This window comes from Bacillus rossius, chromosome 2 (assembly GCF_032445375.1).
Source record: "Bacillus rossius redtenbacheri isolate Brsri chromosome 2, Brsri_v3, whole genome shotgun sequence".
NCBI lineage: Eukaryota > Metazoa > Arthropoda > Insecta > Phasmatodea > Bacillidae > Bacillus > Bacillus rossius.
The window spans coordinates 21109381-21124803 of record NC_086331.1 but is presented as its reverse complement, the minus strand read 5'-3'; the positions used below and the strand labels follow the sequence as shown (position 1 = coordinate 21124803).

At 40.8% G+C, this 15423-nt stretch overlaps 1 protein-coding gene across 1 annotated transcript in view; it reads left to right on the top strand.

Moving 5' to 3' along the window:
* Positions 1-14494: 14494 nt before the first annotated feature.
* The window catches only part of LOC134529156 (protein FAM13A), a 174398-nt gene continuing 173469 nt past the window's right edge, over positions 14495-15423 (top strand). Inside the window, exon 1 of the mRNA XM_063362937.1 lies at positions 14495-14598. The gene's annotated coding sequence lies outside the window, so the exon portion shown is untranslated. The remainder of the gene's footprint in view (positions 14599-15423) is intronic.

The following is a 15423-nucleotide window of genomic DNA, read 5'->3' as shown; positions in this document are numbered from 1 at the left end:
TCGTTAGATAGCAATGACAGGTATCTGATACCAGCATTACACAGCACCTGATGTTAACCCCTAAAATATGTAAATAAAGTACTAGGTTAGGTTAAACAGTGCCTTTAACCGGAAATTCCACTGGTAATGGGCACTGAAAATGGTGTGGCAGGTTGTGATATTTTCTCCCAAGTAGGTATTTGAGGGACCGGTGCTATTTATGTGGTGTTCTGGATAGCATACTAAACATTACTGGTAAGAGTTTACTTCATTAAGTTTGTTACTAAGCAGATTAACAAAGAAGAGTTTAAGTGTAGTACTGGATGTGAGCATCATAACTATACACAGGGTTCGTACGGTCCTGGAATGTCCTGGAACTTTTACCATGTCCTTAAAAGGTCTTGAAAAGTCCTTGAATTCAATCCAGTCCTTGGAAAGTCCTTGAATTTTCAGGTAACATAATATTCCAGTTAGTTTCCCATCGTTAAAATCCTAGCTTAGGAATACAAAACCATAATTTGTTTCTTATTTCTAGAATATAATTTGCTTGACGTGAACAGACGATAACCGAGTGAATTTTCGTAAAAAAAAAAAAAATGGATTTGGGAATTTCTCGTGTTCTATTGGCAACGACATTTATCGGTTATGGTGCGTAATAATGCTTTGCGTAACTGTGTTATTGGATATAGTTTGGTACACAAGAGTAAATGTGGTATCGCGTGGTAGTTGTGGTATCGATTTTTAAAATATGCAGGATAAAGATGGTATAGTATGGTAAATGTGGTACAAACAAAAGAAGTTAGATGCAAGATGGTGGTTTTGCTTTGTACTTTTTCCGGATTTACATGCTTCTGTAATTGTATGGCATTGTCGGATTTCTAGAAATGTTTTAATATCAGTTCCGACTTCGTTTTTAGTTTATACTTCCTACGAGTTGCGAAAAGATTTTTTTGCCGGCTTTGATATTTGCATCAAATAGCCTATTTGTTTGCATTTTGATTTAATTTTTGCGGCTGTCGTATGTAAAAACTACATTTTTTCACACTTTCTCTTATTATTTTCCTTCAACGTGTTTGATAGTGCTTTTGGTGTTTTTATGTACCTATGCAACTTGAGAGATACTGTTAACATTTTTTCTCAAAATGCCTGGAAACTGTACTTTTAACGATTTGTGGTTACGTAACCCAAAATTCAGTAAATGGCTACAAAAAAGACTGACAGAAATAAAGCCAAATGTGTTTTATGTAGTAGTGTTTTCGATATCAGTAACATGGGTGTATCGGCGTTAACGAGTCATATGGGTGGGAAGAAACATGTCGCTCTGGCAAGTGAGAAGCCAAAACTTGGAATACAAGTGTATCTCGGTGGTAAACAGCCTTCACAAGATGGCCAATCTACAAGTTTAGCAGTCGTGAAACCAGATATCCAGAATTCTCAAGATCAGCAGGTAGGCCTGATTAGTTCTTTTATTACTGGCCAGGACACTTTAGAAGCAGAAATTCTGTGGGCCCTTAAAGTATGCAGTAACCATTTTTCATACAAGTCCTGTGAGGATATTGGGCCCTTGTTCAGACAAATGTTTCCTGATAGCAGTGTTGCCAAAGGCTTTTCGTTGGGAGAAACAAAGTGTGCCTATATGTGTTGTTTTGGGATAGCACCTTATTTTAGGTCCTTACTCATGGAAAAAATTCGAAAGGAAGATTCGTATGTTCTGCTTTTTGACGAGAGTGTTAACCGAAAACTTCATCAGAAGCAATTGGATTACCATATTAGATATTGGGATACCGACAAAGTCGTCTCATGCTATATGCACTCTAGTTTCTTGTGACATGCAACTGCAGAAGACATGTTTAGTTCGTATGAAAAACTCAGTTCTGAAATTTTTCTTCCCAGCATGCCTTTACTGCAGCTCTCCATGGATGGTCCAAATGTCAATTGGAAATTTTACGACATGGTTTGTGATCAACTGAAGAAAGACACAAATAAAACAGTGATACAAACTGGCAGTTGTGGGTTACACATACTTCATGGTGCATTTAAGTATGGATCAGTTTCATCTACCTGGGATGTGGAGAGAATTTTGTCAAGTATGTATTATCTTTTTAAGGACTCTCCAGCTAGGAGGGAAGATTATGTGAATGTGACCAGTAGTACTCTTTTTCCTTTAAAATTTTGTGCTGTTAGGTGGATAGAGAATTCGATAGTTGCAGCTCGTGCTATTGAAATGTGGCCTCATATGCTCAAGTATGTAAAGTCTGTAACAGACAAAAATGTTCCCAACCCCAACACCAAATCTTTCATGGCCATCAAAGAAGCGGCAGCTGACCCACTCACGCCTGTAAAACTGCTAGTATTTCAGTCAATTGCCAAAGAAGTGGAACCATTTTTGATAGCATATCAAACTGATAAGCCAGTTCTTCCATTTTTAGGGAAAGATATGTTGAAATTGCTGCGAAGCCTAATGGAAAGGTTTATCAAAGATGATATTATGAAGAATGCAAATTCTTGTGGCAAACTTGTCAGAGTTGAAGTTGCAAAGAAAGAAAACCATTTGCCAGCAACCAAAGTCTATTTAGGATTTGCTGCAGAAAATAGAGTAAAAGATTTGGTTCACAAGAATGTAAGCAAGGATCGTGACATTATACAGTTACGAATGGAATGTCGTGATTTTCTCTTGGAAATTGTGAAAAAGTTGTTGAACAAGTGTCCTTTACAATATTCTGTTGTTAGGAACCTCAGTTGTTTGGACCCTAGAGAAATGAATGACCAAAAAATTTGCACTACCCGGTTTTCATTAGTATTGAAAATTTTGGTAGATGCAGGGCGAGTTGAAGAAACAGACTGCGATGCATTACTTTCAGCTTACAAAGATTTTATTCTGGAGTTTGGTTCGTCATCACAGTTTCGAAATTTCAAACCTGAAGCTGACCGTTTGGATTCATTGTTATTTGGTAGTGCAAACTCTAGTTACAACTATGTAGGATTATGGTGTGTGATGAAAATGCTGCTGATTTTGTCACATGGACAAGCCTCTGTTGAGAGAGGTTTCTCAGTTAACAGGCAAATTGAAGTAGAAAACATGCATGACCGTACAGTAATTTCACAGAGAATCATTTGTCAGCATGTTACATCTGTTGGTGGTGTCTCAAATGTAAACATTACAAATGATCTGATAGCTTCAGCAGCAAGCGCACGCCAAAAATGGCAAAGCTTTTTGGAAGAGAAAAGGCGCAAGAAAGAAACAGAACAGCAGAAGTTAAAACGAAAAAATATCACAGATGAAATAGATGAACTCAAGACCAAGAAACAAAGAATCGAAGCAGATATTTGTGAACTCACAAAATCAGCTGATAGGTTCTCTGAACAGGCGGAAGCAACCGGTAGTTTAACCATGGTGTCAAAGTCCAACAGCCTTCGAAGAACGGCCAAAGAAAAATCTGCATCCGTTGCTGAAGTAAACAGACAGTTATGTGAGAAGTTAGAAGAATATAAAAATCACTAAGGTATTGTGTGAATGTTACGTAGGTTTTTAGGTAGGGATTAAATTTAGTAGAAAAACATACTTAACATACTAAAAATACAAAAGCAGAAATAGAAATGTTGCGAAACTAAACTTAATTTGACTTACTTAAGTAAAAATTTGATGTAGCTAATATAATTTATTTTTACTGTGGTCCTTGAAAAATTATTGTACAGTCCTTGAAAAGTCCTTGGAAAGTACTTGAAAGTTAATTGTAAGTTCCTGTAAGAACCCTGTATACATTACAGACTCGTGGCATTGTCATGTACAAGCCTGAATAAGAAGTCCTGTGATATTGTGTTACTAAATGTGGAACACCATACTGGCTGATTGTAGGTAATATCCTGAGCATAATTTATAGCATCTGGTTTTTGATATTTCTTCAAAAATGGTACAAATAGCATGAAAATAGATTGAAGTATATTTCTGCTTGCTGATAACAATTGCAGGGGTTGTTTTGTTACCCTTAATTTTTGTGCCTCATGTTTAAGATAATTGAATTGACTCCAGTAACATCACTAATACCACTGCCTGCATAAAGGACAGGGCCGCGTGCAATATATTTTATTTTTTCTACAATCGTCCCTCTTTTCTCCAGGTTAGTATAATGACCAGGCTGTCGGCAATCTCTTGCTAGCTTAACTCTTATCCCTTCCATGCCCACATTGCAATAGTCCAGACCATGTCCAGCCAGCTAATGAAAACAACCCAGTACTGTTGCATACTGATGAAAACTTGAAATATTTTTATGGGTTCCAAAATAATTTTTAACATGCCCAACAACAGTTTGGGAACTATTACTCTCAATGATATATTAAATAAATGAACTCCCAAATGTTACTGGTTTTAACTGTGTTTATTCTTCCTGACAGAAAATTCACAAAGCATAATTGCTCCCATCATCCACCAAGAGACTGTTCCAGATTATTTATAAAAACATCACACAACCAAGTGTGTTGCTTTAAAGAAAAGAAAAATACTTTTCAATAGTACGAAAATGTTTGATGAAACATTTTCTTGATATTAATCCCCGAGATCCCTTTGTCAGGTTAGGAAAAAAAACTATGTAGATGCAACAAGTGATCTCCCCGTAAAGTAGGTTTTAGGAATGAGTTAGCTTAACTGCTATAATGTAGTAACTTTGACTCGTTTAGTTCTTACTTGGTTGATCTTGTTGAGTAGAAGTTAATCTTTAGTGAAACGTGCTCTCATTGTGCGGGGAAAAGTTTGGAATTTCGCAGGGATTGCCACAGTTGACAGCTCGCATCACTTGCCTCCTGCAGAGGCTATATGCATTACATTTCCTGCGGAACCAAACCCACATTGTTTGCAAGGGGAAACGAGGTGGTTGGTGCTGCTATCCAGTAGGTTTTCTCTGGTTACTCCAGGAACTCCCTCCCCCTTTTCGATTTATTCCATCAATGCTACATTCTCGTGTAATCACTCCTCGTCTAATGACCTCGCTGTTGAAGACTTTCAGCCATAATTCTTTCACTCATTCATCTCTCTATCCATTGCATTATAGGATGAACAATTTTATGTTACAAATAATAAACTCTAATATTTGTATTTTTTCAATTCTAAGTTATGCATCTTTGGATTAGTTGAGGGTGGTATGGGTTGTTTTCACCCTCCCATCATGTGCTTTGTGGGGATGTTTTTTTCCCTTTTATTGAACACCTGTTGAAACACCACCAGCATTGCTCCATCAGTGCCGTCAATACGCCTGTGAGTTATAGGTTTGGCAAAGCTTGTATGCGGCTACTAAATAATAGTCCAGTACATTTTACCGCCACATTGCCTGGAAGTGTGCTACGCATCGTTGCAAGCAGTGTAAAGAACTTTCTGGTCCTAGAATTCTGTTGGCCCGAGGGGTATATAAACCCCAAGCTTGGAGAAGAGAGGGGAGAAGCAGCATGACCACTGCCTAGGAACCACCACCATCGTCGCCGTCGTCACACTGCTCAGGGCATCAGTAGTTACGCACAAGGACTTTGACATCAATAGGGGTAAGCCCACCATCCTCAGGTTTTGGTGATACTCTGAAGGAGATAGCTCGTGAGTCGGTCACCCCAAGAAGTGCTTGAAAGGGTGCGAGTGTGACTCACCCAGGAGTGGAAGGTCTTTAACAAGGGGGATCGGGCACATAACTGATGAGCAGAACATGATGGCGATGGCAAAGTATGTATGGTAGTGTGTGTTGTCACATACTCTCGCTAACTATAAAAATCCTGTATCTTCAATGCACATGACAGACTACTGTAATTACACAGGTTGAAGTTCAATGCATATGCGTGTTTCTGCTATACCCACAAGCCAAAGTTTTCAAGATGGCGCCCGTAACGGAAATTGCAACTGTGACATAATTCAAAATGGTTGCCATGGCATCCTAATTCTCAAGGTCATGATCTCGGTGGCTTAGAGCTGATAGCTCTTGGGACTTTTAAGCCGCTTTCAGGATTTTGTGTTCTTTCTAAGGCAAAATGAATTTTGAGGTTTTTCGAAATCCTAATTTTTGAATTAACAAATTTGTTGAGAATTTTCGGCGGAATTTTTTCCAAAAAACTGCAAATTGTGGCGAATTTTGTGCAAATTTCGGACAAATTTCGAAGGTCAAAGGTCTAGGTCATCCAATATGGCCGCCGTGACGTCACAAATACAGGATGGCAGTCGGCACCATACATACCGCCTGGCGCCTGTCCCCGGACTGGCTATTACATACTACTTCTTTGCTAACCTCTTCCTCCTATCATTGCTGCCTAGTTTGAGGCGCCAAGATAGTATGCATAGGGGCATAGTGTCATATTTTTACGAGGTCGATAGTTTAAGCAATTTTCAGTGATTGTAACATTCATTTTTTTTCAATGGGTGCCTTACACCTAACTATAGTCGCGCCGTTGTAGTAAAGGACTTGGCCCCCTCCCTGCGAGACCTGCCAACGACGACGCACTTCGCGCGAAGAAGTGTAAAGATTGGTCGGCGAGGTCAAGAGGGGTGGAAGGCAGTCCAGGTAGTCGTTGGACACAACAGGCAGCGTTGCCACGTCTATGTGCCACCCCGACGTGACATCACACTCTGAGCCGAGACTGTTCTCTGGCACATTCAACAATCACATTCACGGATGCGGACACGAACTCGCAGCTGGTAATATAACGAACGTATTGACCTACACGTAATAGTTCAACATTACCGAGGTTAGCCTTCATTTCCGCGTACGTTGCCCACTCTCGTCTGGGGTATAGTTTAAAGAAAACAGAGTTTATTGCGTTTCCGGGAATATGATCCGTTCCGTATACGTATGATTGTAGAACGCGCCTTAGTCTGTATAACGTTCATCATAAACCACTATTTATTTACCACTAAAACCAAACAAATAAGGCGTTTCCGTAGTTTATTGACAAATAATATTTGTATTGTGTATTAAATGACACACATTATGGCCTACCAAGTTAAATGTTTGTTCACAAAAAAACTAATTTGTATTAATTTATGAACCAATATCCTGGCCATTTATACGCGTTGGTGGCAACTTATTCCAACAAATTTGCAGATTACATGTAAAAGAAAAAGTGACAACGAAAATGTTGTCGTGCATTGTTATGATAATACATATGCGTAACCACATCAATTCGTGCTCATAGTGAACATTCAGTCACACAGTGGTGACACACCGAGATCGTCGTACTGCGAACTGGTACCAGCTGTAGGAGATTCGTCAACAGAACTGACGTCACTGTCGCTTTCGCTACTGATGTCTTGCTGCCCGAGGTTCACAATAATCGCCTTAACAGCAATGTCCCTCGCTCCTTCTTGCTCCCAGTCGTGATGAATAGTCTGTTGGGCGTGTTCGACAGCTTTACGCCACTTGTCCGGAGTGATTTCATGAACAGCTTCTTGTAGCAGTTTTTATACTTTTGCCTGGGAAAATGGCGGCAAAGTATTACGTCTTGCAACGAGCCCTTTGACGTGAGCCCAGATAAGTTCTATGTCATTGTAAACAGGGTGGTACGGTGGTAACCTGATGACTCGGTGTCCCGCAATGCGAGCCACTTCACCTACTTTGTAAACAGTGTGTTGCGGTTTGTGATGTTTCACTAATTGTAGTAGCTCAGCTTTCTTCAAATCACTGGTACAGGGAATATTGTGGCGATGTAGCCACTGGATAATGTCATCTTTTCTGTTGCATGTTGTTGGAGCTTTATCAACCTGGACCGAATGACAAGAGGCGTTGTCCATGACAATTGTAGACGCGGCGGGTATATTTGGCAACAGTTTGCCTTCAAACTACGACATGAAATCGGCGGAATCCAGCACTTCGTGATAGTCCCCCGTTTTCTTTGAGTGGAGCGCCCACAGTGCACCATTAACGAATTCATGAACAGAACCTGCATGACACACTACTTATAACACGACTACCCTTGCCTGTCGGTTGTCGCAGCAGTGCGGATGACGAGTCATCGGTCCATATCTTCGAGACACCATGATTGCTGTTTACCCACGTTTCGTCGATAAATATCACTTTTTCAAAGTCAAAGTTTGACATTGCCCGCAGAAACCTGCACCGCAATGCAATTACGTCTGTTTTTTCCATGAATATATTAGTTCTGTTGTATTTCTTGTACTTGAACCCCAACGAATGTATTATTATTAGAGACCGGAAAAATTCGCGGGTTAAATGACCTTCAGGATAGACTCCAATATCATCTACACACTCGGGCAAATGCCAACTGTTCATTGGCTGCTAACTTGTGTGTCGTCTCGACTGGGTGGCCTGTGATTCGACACTTCTAAGAATGAGGGTCTCTAATTGGCCCACTGTCCTCCAGATTAACAGTGGACCAATGGCAGAAGCAGCACTAAGGTATAATTATTTGAATGTTTGCATAACACGAAATGAAACCGCGAATTTTTCAGGTCTCTAATTATTATCTTTAATGATGTCTTGCCTCCAGAAAATAAACCTGCCTCAGCCAACGATGCAAGTAGTTTCGTTACGGTTGGTATCTCTCCACGTGTGTAGTACTGATATATGTGTAGAGACCGTAAAAATTTGCGAATTCATTTCGCGATAGGCTAAAATACAAATCGTTATACCTCAGTGCTGCCTCTGCTATTGGTCCACAACTCACCTGGATGACTGGGCCAATGAGAAACACCCAACCAAAGCTTTATCGAATCACAGGCTGCTACGCTGGACATCTCACAAGACAGCAGCCAATGAGTGGGTGGCATTTGACCGAGTGTACGTAGAACTATGGAGTTTATCCTACAGGTCATTGAACCCGCGAATTTTTCCGGTCCCTATGTGCCGTCGAATAACATCTTGATCGAATTTGTCAATGCTGGTCACAGGCTTGCGTCTATTACGATGTTTCCCTGACGTCAACAGTCTTTGGTTATGAGTATCGACATAATCTTTCTCGTTGCAGATCCGTATAACAGTTGTCTTTGCAATTCCAACTGCTTCTGATGTTCTGTTTACTGCTTGCGAAACAGGTAACAACGGCCAATTGTTTGCTTTCTCACGCTCGAAATACTCGCGCACTCGAGTTACCACCTCTCTGCTTTGCGACCGCAAAACGCACCGTTTTCTACCACCTTCCATCCTTGTGTGTCAGCACACAGCAACTGGCCGTGCGACCACGACACTGCATGGAGCGTTACTGCTGGACGTGGCAACACCGCGCCGCGGCCAGCCAGCGGGTCGTCGCCGGTTGGCTCTTGCACGCGTCACTCTGTCTCTCTCGTTCACTGTTGCAGGCGGAGCCAAGTGCGTTCCTACAACGGCGCAACTCATAGTTGTTTATAACGACCATGAAAAGATTGTTGCAATAGAGGTAATTAATCAGGTAAAACGTTATGGACAGTCGCCGTTGTAGAGAATTTGAGCGTCGTGGCCCTAGTCTCACTGTTGAGTGTCTGACGACGAGCACACATCACAATTTCCGAAACGTTGCAACTGTTTCGTGGTGTGAAGTTTGTTGCGCTTGTTCACGTTCAGAGTGCTCTAAGAAATAATCTATTCCTCAGCATGTGATATGATGCACCCACAACCGATTTACTTTGAATTGTTGGGAGCCGGGAAGGGGAGGTTAAGTATTGTCTACAGCGAGTCATTGGAGATAAGACATGATACGGAACGACAGGATCGCTGGGGAAGAGTCGTCCTAGCATCTTCCTGGAGTAATTTTAGGGAACCACGGGGAACAGGAATCAGCATGACTGGTCCGGGATGCGAGTGCAGTGTCTTACCACTGCCCTACCTCACATAGATTCATTGCCATAACAATTTGTTATACAGGCTGTTTCCAAACACCGGCAAAGCTAGGCAAGTGATTCCTTACGTGGAAATAACACGAAAACATGTTTACAATTTTTTTTTTCTCTAAGACGGAATTAGTTCACTTTTTTAGAAACGTTTTGGAAACTATGCTTAGCTAAGCTACCACTCTGCGAATTTATTTTCGCTTACAACTGAGATGTGAAAACGTGGTTGACAATATCATTCCCCTTCAATAATAAATTATGGGTAGCCCAATTGTATTTTATATTACAAAAGTTTAATAGATTTTCAAAGGACTACCATGCACGAATGTGTTAAAAGCTAAATTTGAATTGGTTGACAAGTAGGTAACACACACTACAGACTACAGTCTACACGCTAGTGTAGGTATACACCAAGCAGCACCGGTGCCGTGGTGAGCAGAACTGCAACACTGATGAAGCCACTCTCATGTATGAAGGTTTTTGAACGTTCACAACAAGCATTTCTGGACCACTTGTAAACTTGAAAAAAATCTATCATAACTGTGCGGTGTGGTTGGTGATGGATTGCTTGCACCACATTTCCTAGCACATGGACTGGAGAAATGTACAAGCATTTCTCAGCGCGAGAATACTCGAATCGGTATTCGTCATGTAATCCAACAGCAGCCACGCGGTGCAATGGCACACTTTACTCTGTCGTGCAATGCCTGCTCGATCACGTGACATCCGTGGCTCGTCCATCTGACACGCGGCTACACGCATTATTGTGAGTGTGGCGGTGATGTGTGGTCGGACCTAGAGCGCAATTTAGCAATTCTGTTGCATTACATCGTGTTTACAGACAGCGAGTTGCCTACTAGTCAAACTGTTTATATCTAGATGTAGGTTGGCTTCTGGGTTGTAGCCGCGTCCTTGGCGAATAATTCACCGCAGTTTCGGTTGACATTGCGCAGTCGCCATCATCAGTAGGTAACTTCTCCCTGATGATTGGCGACTGCAATGTCGACTGAAACGTCGGTGAATTAGTCGCCAAGGACGCGTCTACAACCCAGAAGCCAAGCTATTTCAGACAATGGCCGTGAAAGCCTGCGAACATTATTTATATCTAGCATATGAAACGTATGTAGGTAGGCATTTTGCGAACACAGCATATCCAGAGTGTTTCGAAAAGATAAACTTTTTGGTATATTTCTATGTAGGCCCACTTGTTAATAGTATTCCACGAAAAATCGTTAGTAGTATATAAATGGGCATCCGAGCTCTGGATTCCCCTGGAGGAGCCGACAGCCCTGGCGTCACGGTGGCCATCTTTGAATACCTTGACCTTCAAAATTTCCCATAAAAAATTCTCCAAAATCCGTCCAAATTTCCAGTTTTCAGGAAATAAATTTTCACCAAAAATATCAAAGAAATTTCCTTCATTCGAGGGAAAAATTCCCGTTTTGAGGGAAAATTACCCGTTTTATTCCTCAAACATCAAAAATGCTAAATTCGAATAACTTCAAGATATGTATGCCTTGGAAAAAACCAAAAGTCCGCCAAGCTGCTTAAGACTCCTAAAAGCAAGCCACCCAAGTCGCTGAAGTCATAACCATGACCTTGACCATAAACTTTAAATTCTGTAGTTTTTTACCAAACAATTATCAAATATATAAAAATTGCCTACTTCAAATGTTTAGTTGCGCAATCCATCCCAGTCCTCGGTTCGATTCCCGGCGAGAGTACATATAATGTATGTATTAAAATTTAAAAATTCTTAATTCAAATTTTAAAGAATTAATAAAAATTACTTACGTTAAAACCGTCATCTTGAATTCTAGAAACGTTGCACTTTTCGTTACGCCCGCCATCTTAAAAACCCTTACTTTAATGCTAGAGAATCGGGGAAAAATTGAAATTAATAAAAATTTAATTAATACATTTTTATGAATAATATTTCACCATCTTGGATTATGCCATAATAGCCGCCATATTGAAAATACGTAATTTTTAACTTATAAATTCGGGAAAAAATTATACAAATGTGAATAACATTCCACCACCTTCGATTATAACAACATGTACGTCATATTGAAAATACATAATTTAAAAAAATTAATAATACATAATATTAATAAATATTAAATAAATATAATCGGGAAAAATTATAAAATTTATAAAAAAATAATTAATCAAAATTTTAATAAAAAACATTCTGCCGCCTTTTATTATGACATCACTTGCGCAATATTGAATCAGTAGCTAATTATCATTCAAAAAATTAGGAAAAAATTATAAAATTAATAAAATTAATCCAATATTAATAACATTTTTATTAAAAAACGAACTTACGTCATGGAGTATTCAGTTCGATCCTGGTGAGGGCAAAATAAAAAAAAAATGATGACAGATCCTTCTTCCACAGAAGCCACCGACAGACTGACCTTCCACCACTAATGCCACGGTACATGTATTGCAGGCTAGTAGGATGTCTGTCCGCCATATTCGAGCCAAAGACAGTTGGAGTCATTGCATCTTACCACATATTGCGACCGATCGTATCCTTGATTCTGGATAGTTATGTCTGTTGTCAGGTCGATTGTCCTGGTTCAGAGGCATCTGGTCTATAGCCTGACATTGAACATGGCCTGGCCTCGTGGTCCGAAGACACTTGGTCTATACACCCAACATTGTACAAGAGCTGGTTGGAAGATATTCCAAGTATCGAAAAATTTTACTTCCATGTTAGGCATAGCGAAAAAGTATTTATTTCGTCGGATAGGTTTCTTGTTTTAGAGTCGTTGGGGAACCGGGATAGGAGGGGAATAGTTAGGTACGTGGTGGGAGAACCAATAGAGGAAACAGCAGGGAATGGTAGAAATGACGCAGCATACTTGAGCTCTTTCGCTCTAGCTCTCTTGCTCTCTTGCGCTCTTGCGCTCTCGCGCTCTCGCGCACTTTCTGTGCGCGGTGGTTCTTGGGGGTGGACGTCACGCTATCCCCACTCCGGGGCCGTTGGCGCGGTCGGTGATCGCTAGAGCAGCCTTGAGCGGGCTCCACGTGGTGGCGTGTGGCTCAGGTTGAACCCCGCCATGCTGCAGGGACAGGCGGGTCACGGCGGTAGGGACCCGCCTGCGCCTGACGCCACTCCGACTTTAGGGAGTATTTGGGCAGAGGGCAACACAACGGGGTTTGAGCTTATTGTTGTGCACCGTGCCACGGGCCATATTCGAAAGAAAATATTGTTCTTCCGTATATATACTATTAATTTAATTACTTGTGTAAATCAGGGTTGTTAAACAGTGTTATGTGAGTATTGTTTTAGCTGTGTAACTAAATATTTCTGCTGGTGTAATGCTTTTCGCGCTTTCGTTTGACATGGTTAATTATTTGTTACGAATCGTTATTTTATTAACTAAAACACACACACCGTATTATAGTTACGAGCCCACAAGTGTGTAAATATGTTAAGTTCAACTGAGAGGCGTGAATATTTTTCGATCGGAGTGTAGCTGTGGGTGACTGTGGCTCAACAAAGTAGCATTGAGCTAGGTCCTATTCGTATGCCATGTTTTCATTTTCACATGCCAGATACCTACCTGAGACTACACACGTCCATTTGGACAATTAGTTAAGCAGCATAAACTACGTAATTATCGACAAGCTTAAAGAATTATTTAAAATCAAAGTTTTGTTTTAAATGTACGAGAAAAAAATTTAGTAATTTTTTTTGTTCAAATATTCTAAATTTATTTATTTACGTGGAAAAGAGTCATTTCATTTTGAGATCATAACCGCGTCCTTAATATTATCAATTATTATCTCTTGATCTATTGAAACATATTAGTGATTTATCTCTATGACTAATAAGCAATAAGTTTCATTTCTCTCGTGCGTGGGCTCCACGCGCAAATTTTTATTTTTAATTATCTCTTTGGGTAAAATTTTGTTGAAATGTTTTCGTCTAGCTTCTTTGCAAGGAATCGCCATCTGAACGTGGTTGGTGATGGTGTTGTTCCACAACATCCTGAATATGCTCGCCAGTCGCCTTACCGCCGCCTCGTGACAGAACCGAACTGGCAACACTGCCGCCCGTGTGAGCGATCCAACGCGCCACGGCGTGTCATGACACGTCTGCCACTACTAATGTTTGCTTCCCGGTACAGTCAAACCCGGAATTTTGGGGACGATATTTGTAACCACAACCTCACTCCAGCCCTGTCTTCGGCTGATGAGATACCCGCACACGCGAATCGCTCAGTAACTCGTTTTTGGTCATCATTCAACGGGTTGTTTGCCGATACGATTGTCAAAAATGTGTCATGACGTTGTTGAGTTTATAAAATCTCATTTCTCTTAGTAGGTATGTCTGAGTACCATCAAATATGAACAGATATAGATTAACTAATTTTAAGAACGTTATTGTCTATTAAAATACCATATGTAAACAAAAGCATGTGTCATCGTTTGAATCAGTTTTGTTCTGACAGTTCTATCGGCGAACCGTAGGCCAGTGATGGTCACGCGCGCAGAAGACAAGAATAGGGCCATCGCGTCTGTGTATTTACTCTATAACGTGTATTCTGGCCCAAGGACACGACACGGTGCTTCGTGAAGCTGGCAACAGGTGGCTCTGGCGGGCGCGTCCTGCCCTCCTGTATCGATCGCAGCTGCGCGCGCAGCTCGCTGCTGGCGAGCTAACCTCGCAGTGCCGCCACCTACTGCGCCGCAGTTCTCACTCGTGCCGGGATTACCAGGGTCGTTCACTCCAACTTCCCTGGAGAATTGCATCTGGTTCGCCGAGGTTGACGAGTAGAGAGTCCAAATGATCAACCACTTTGTCATTCATATTGGTAAGTCTGGTCATCACACTGACAACATTCCCTCACTGTTACACGATATATCCGCACCGGTAATTATGCATTTAATTATGTAATAGCCTCTCATTTCAACTAGAGGTTTTCCCGCGTATTTTTTTTTTTTTTGTGATATACAGACCAAGTAACCCACCCGATACTCGCTACAATATGATGGTAAACATTTATAATCATAGGTATTCTGCAAGTCGTAAACTTACGTGAAAGTTGTTTCAAGATATGTTGGCCCCATGCAAATAAATTTAGGTAATCTAAACCACCGGCAGTTTTTGTATGAAAGCTAGCGGTTAAGTACAATCCAGTGAAATAATTATTGTGTCCTGGATAAACCTGAAATAATTTTGAGTCCAGGGGATATTTACCTATATAGGAGAGTAAAGGGTGACAACCGCCTTCCCCTTCCCAATGGCGGTCGAAAAGGGAGGAATAGGGGAGGTACACCCCTCTGAAGTTATAAAAAACTACCTGAGAAGTCGGTGAAGGCAATATGTTATTTTGGGTGATGCAAGGTGGATGTTACAGCACCTGGAACTACAAACCACAAATGAAGCGGTGCATGTTGAGAATTATAATGTAACTGTCCAAACCATTGTTGACGTAATTATTTAAATACTTTTTTTTTTCAAATACCCTCCTGAAAATAATCATGTCTCCGCCAATGCCCCTTCCGAAAAATTTCAACCGTCATTGAAAGAGGACACGACGCGATTCTTTACTACCTTGTTTCCTCGAACATAATTAATACAAATATAATTAGAAATAATTGTTATTAATATTACCTACGTAAATTATGAGGGGATT